Raw genomic sequence first — 6,000 nt, forward strand, 5'->3', positions numbered from 1 at the left:
ATGTGTGCCATCAGGGATTCTTTCCTAGCAGAGGCATGTGTGCCATCAGGGATTCTTTCCTAGCAGAGGCATCTGTGCCATCAGGGATTCTTTCCTAGCAGAGGCATCTGTGCCATCAGGGATTCTTTCCTAGCAGAGGCATGTGTGCCATCAGGGATTCTTTCCTAGCAGAGGCATGTGTGCCATCAGGGATTCTTTACTAGCAGAGGCATCTGTGCCATCGGGGATTCTTTCCTAACAGAGGCATCTGTGCCATCGGGGATTCTTTCCTAGCAGAGGCATCTGTGCCATCAGGGATTCTTTCCTAGCAGAGGCATGTGTGCCATCAGGGATTCTTTCCTAGCAGAGGCATCTGGGCCATCAGGGATTCTTTCCTAGCAGAGGCATCTGGGCCATCAGGGATTCTTTCCTAGCAGAGGCATCTGTGCCATCAGGGGTTCTTTCCTAGCAGAGGCATGTGTGCCATCAGGGATTCTTTCCTAGCAGAGGCATGTGTGCCATCAGGGGTTCTTTCCTAGCAGAGGCATCTGTGCCACCAGGGATTCTTTCCTAGCAGAGGCATGTGTGCCATCAGGGATTCTTTCCTAGCAGAGGCATCTGTGCCATCAGGGATTCTTTCCTAGCAGAGGCATCTGGGCCATCAGGGATTCTTTCCTAGCAGAGGCATCTGTGCCATCAGTGGTTCTTTCCTAGCAGAGGCATGTGTGCCATCAGGGATTCTTTCCTAGCAGAGGCATGTGTGCCATCAGGGGTTCTTTCCTAGCAGAGGCATGTGTGCCATCAGGGGTTCTTTCCTAGCAGAGGCATGTGTGCCATCAGGGATTCTTTCCTAGCAGAGGCATGTGTGCCATCCGGGGTTCTTTCCTAGCAGAGGCATGTGTGCCATCAGGGATTCTTTCCTAGCAGAGGCATGTGTGCCATCAGGGATTCTTTCCTAGCAGAGGCATCTGTGCCATCAGGGATTCTTTCCTAGGAGAGGCATCTGTGCCATCAGGGATTCTTTCCTAGCAGAGGCATGTGTGCCATCTTGGATTCTTTCCTAGCAGAGGCATGTGTGCCATCAGGGATTCTTTCCTAAGAGAGGCATGTGTGCCATCAGGCAGCCTAGAACATTTAAACATTCTTAATGATCTTGAGGAACTGCAGGATTTAATTTTAACTGAGGGCAAACACTGGAATCTTATGTAAGATATATATCGAGGACAGCCCAGATAACAGATTTAAATAAACCGTAAATGAAAAGCACATGTCAAACAGGATAAATTTGGGCAATGTGTCGAGGAACCAACTTCCCCAGAGAATCACCTTTTTTGGAGTTGTGCCGTTCTCACTGGACGCATTTCTCCTGCCAGCCCATAGGAGCATCTGCAGGAAAAATAATCTAATTAAGGGATTTGTGCTCGGCTCATACAAAACTTTTTCTTTTTTTTAGCAAAGAATAACAATTTTTTGTTAATTCAAAAGTGAATGAATTTGTCCTCGGTATGACACTGGCCTGAGCCTCCCCTGTATGACACTGGCCTGAGCCTCCCCTGTATGGCACTGGCCTGAGCCTCCCCTGTATGACACTGGCCTGAGCCTCCCCTGTATGACACTGGCCTGAGCCTCCCCTGTATGACACTGGCCTGAGCCTCCCCTGTATGACACTGGCCTGAGCCTCCCCTGTATGACACTGGCCTGAGCCTCCCCTGTATGACACTGGCCTGAGCCTCCCCTGTATGACACTGGCCTGAGCCTCTCCTGCTCAGCTGATCTGTGGGCTAGGAATAGAGAGAAACACATTTGTCATAACCATTGTCAGTCCAGGGCTCATTTAGCGTCCCATCTTTAACCATGATGTATTAGGCACGGTTACATTTATTACTATACCTACATGTGGTCAATATAAATATTCCCTTACACAATTAGGGCTCTATTCACCTGATTCAATTTTCTACACTATATTATTTTAGGCAAACAATGATAATAGAATATAATTATTATTGAGATTATTCATTTGTTTTACAGAATAATTTTGGGTCAATTGATTTATAGTTCTAACTGAATGTTGATCTTGGGAAGAGAAGTTGCAGAACCCCCTCCAGGGACTGTTAATGCTGGTACACACTATACAATGTCTACTGTGTGTACCAAGCTCGTAAGCGACGGACCCAGCAGGGGAGCCAGAATCAGCATACACACTTACTGATGCCAGCAGCGACTGAGTAATGGCTGGGGGTAGCGGGGGCCATTCGGCGGGATGGAATCGCTGGCGGCATCCTCAGATCTTTCAGCATGTACAAAAGAACTGAGGATACGACTTATGACCAGCGAGAGCCCGCTCTGGCATCGTCATAGTGGGTACACACTACACATTTTGAACAATTTGTCATTCTGATGCGTTGAAATCGGCCAAATTATCATCTAGTGTGTACTCAGCATTAGGGTGGGTGATGCATTCTGCAGAAGGGTCCAGGGGTTTTTTTGTGCTAAAGTCCAGCTGGATGACAACTAGAGATATGCGCCGACCTCCGTGTTTTGGTTTTGGATCTATATTGCTTTACAAAATGGATTTAAAAGCACTAAAATCATGTGATTTTGGCCTGTTTTTATTCCTAGAGAATTATTACCCTAATTAACATTAATTTCCAGTCAATTGTGACCACCTCACAGTTTAGAATATTGTTAACCAATATTGGCAAAAAAGCTGGCTGATTAAACTAAGCAACAGAGCAGCGGCACAAACACACGGCAGTATAAAAGACTATAGCACATCTATGAAATATTGCCACATAGCAGTGGCAGACAGGATGGCAGTTTAATTAATTATACGACCCCATAGAAACCAAGAATGTTTTCATTAATCTAGAGCAAGATCAGAGGCCCAAGGGCAGTACAGGCAAATAGAGGTGGAGTATGTATAAAGTGGAAGGCAGGTAATGGAAGGAAGAATTAATTGGTTAATTTAATTGTTTGATTGACAAGGAAAGTTTGAGGAAGGAGGGGGGTAGTATGGTCAACAGGTCAGCCTCCAAATATTTGTGATGTCTTCTCTAACTCTTGTTGGGAATCCTTGGCTATTAACAATGTGTTTATATTATTTTCTTTTTAAAAATGTGTATTAATGTATTAGAGCAATAACCTATAAAATGTTTGTTTATGCAAAAAAAGACTGATGGTTGTGATGGTGATCCCAGCCTGCAACCTTCGTCGCAGTGCTGGGGTCGCAAATGGAGCAGGGGGAGAGTCATACACATCCTGCTGCATTTGCATTATTGCAAGGACGTAATTGCAAAGCTGCCTGCATGCAACTTTGCAGTTGTGATCCTTGCAGAATCAGGCCCAGTATCAGAAATGTCAGCCTCACACACAGCACTCGGACAACCTCAGACTCTCCTCAGGGATTTGTGACATTTCTGAACACAGTTTGTTCTTCAGTCTTAGTGGTTCTTTTCTTTACTGATTTGCCTCTTTTACATTTGACACCTCTTCTAGACTCTGAGTGAGAAGGTGTTGCATCATCATGTGCGGTTACAGAAGATAATGCTTGACTGACAGTGATTCTAAAGCCACCAAACCAATTCCTGAGGCTTTCCTTGCCACTGCATGTGGTGTATGGTATGTTGGCAATTTTATGTTTTTCAGCAGTAAATGTTCCCTTTTTATTAGAGGTGATGCTCTTTTCTTTAACATTGAGAAATATTGTTTTGATTTCAGGTGCCCTGTCTTTAACCCTCTATGACCTTGAGCACAGGTAGTAGATGTTGTAGTACTAGTATCATCATGACTGGCAGCAGCTGCACCACTAGTACTTGGTTGCTGCTCCTGCTCTTCTACTGACTCACAGCACTGCTAGTAATGGTGGCACTGCAATAACCCTTTTAGAATACAGATTCCATATGAAGCAAGATTATAAAATGAGATAAAGGGTTGGAGGTGGTGTATTTTCAGGATTGTTCCTGCTATCAGCGAGGGTGCTCTCAGCTGCTGTACAACTGTTATATACGTTTATACTGTTATATACATTTATACTGTTATATACGTTTATACTGTTATATACATTTATACTGTTATACATTTAGAAAAAAGTGGAGTGGAGCGCTGGTTTAATCAAGTGACCACACTGATAAATGCAAATTATTTATTGCAAATATTAAACAGTTAATACATAAAATACATAAAATTCAAGTCTCTACACTGACACGGTAATATAGTGTGGATGAGCAGATGGAAGGTTAAATTGTTATAACATAGAACCTACTCCAGGGTCCAGTAAATAATAATGTCCACAAACAAGCTCTGGATGTATCCACTGTGGTAGTATAATGTCAGCAAGAACGTTGGAAACAATATTGCCAAAAGGAGAATCCAAATAACTGGAGAACTGTAATCACCTGTAATGATGTAGCCAGTACTCACACTGTGCATGTAGCGTCTTTTTTATATTGTCCTTTTCAGCAGGTGCAGAACCTGCATGTGTGAGCTGCTTCCTTTATTCAAGGGGTTATTTTCTGTCTGGTAGCGCACCTTGTTGTATTTTCTGTTCTACATTTCTACTGTTTTATACTGTTATACTCTTTTATACATTTATACTGTTATACTCTTTTATACATTTATACTGTTATACTCTTTTATACATTTATACTGTTATACTCTTTTATACATTTATACTGTTATATACATTTATACTGTTATACTCTTTTATACATTTATGCTGTTATATATACATTTATACTGATATATACATTTATACTGTTATACTCTTTTATACATTTATACTGTTATATACATTTATACTGTTATATACATTTATACTGTTATACTCTTTTATACATTTATGCTGTTATATATACATTTATACTGATATATACATTTATACTGTTATACTCTTTTATACATTTATACTGATATACTCTTTTATACATTTATGCTGTTATATATACATTTAAACTGATATATACATTTATACTGTTATACTCTTTTATACATTTATACTGATATATACATTTATACTGTTATACTCTTTTATACATTTATGCTGTTATACTCTTCTTTATACATTTATACTGTTATACTCTTTTATACATTTATACTGATATATACATTTATACTGTTATACTCTTTTATACATTTATGCTGTTATACTCTTCTTTATACATTTATACTGTTATACTCTTTTAGACATTTATGCTGTTATATACATTTATACTGTTATACTCTTTTAGACATTTATACTGTTATATATACATTTATACTGATATATACATTTATACTGTTTTATATACATTTATACTGTTATATATTTTGCCAGTTGCAGCGCATTTATCATCACTCTCCAGCAGAAGTGCAATTTGCCCAAGCGTTGTGTAAGCGCTCCTCATCCATAAGTCATAGAGACAGTACCATATGCCCACTCTTAGCCAATTATAAGACATAAATGAGGTAAAACTGAGCAGTATTTAGTCTAACAAAACTGAAAATGAAATGAAAGTGGCTGCAGGTTGGATATTGATGATTACACTTTGCATGGTTCAGCCTTTAGGGGGATATTTACTAAGAGTGCAGGGTTTTTAGAAGTGGAGATGTTGCCCATAGTAACCAATCAGATTCTACTTTAATTATCCAGCACCTTCTAGAAAATAATAGCTAGATTCTGATTGGTTGCTATGGGCAACATCTCCACTTCTAAAAACATTAGTAAATATCCCCCTTACTGCCCAGAATACTGGGTGCCCGTCTGGTTTACAGTGGTGTCTCCAGATTAGTGGTTGTGTCACTTGTGTGTATCCTGAAATGCATTGGAGACATGAGGTGCACAAATGAGGTGCTTTGCAGGGCGTATTTAGTGCACTTTATAAATGAGGCCCATGATCTAGAGAGCAGCAGGCGGCAGAATCAGTCCCTATGTCAGCATCACCTGAGATTTCCTCGCTGTCGGTAACATCTTGGCGCTTTATAAATGAGGCCCATGATCTAGAGAGCAGCAGGCAGCAGAATCAGATCTATGTCAGCATCACCTGA

This window comes from Taudactylus pleione, unplaced genomic scaffold, assembly GCF_031769625.1.
Source record: "Taudactylus pleione unplaced genomic scaffold, aTauple2 ptg000047l, whole genome shotgun sequence".
In the NCBI taxonomy this organism is placed as follows: Eukaryota; Metazoa; Chordata; class Amphibia; order Anura; family Myobatrachidae; genus Taudactylus; species Taudactylus pleione.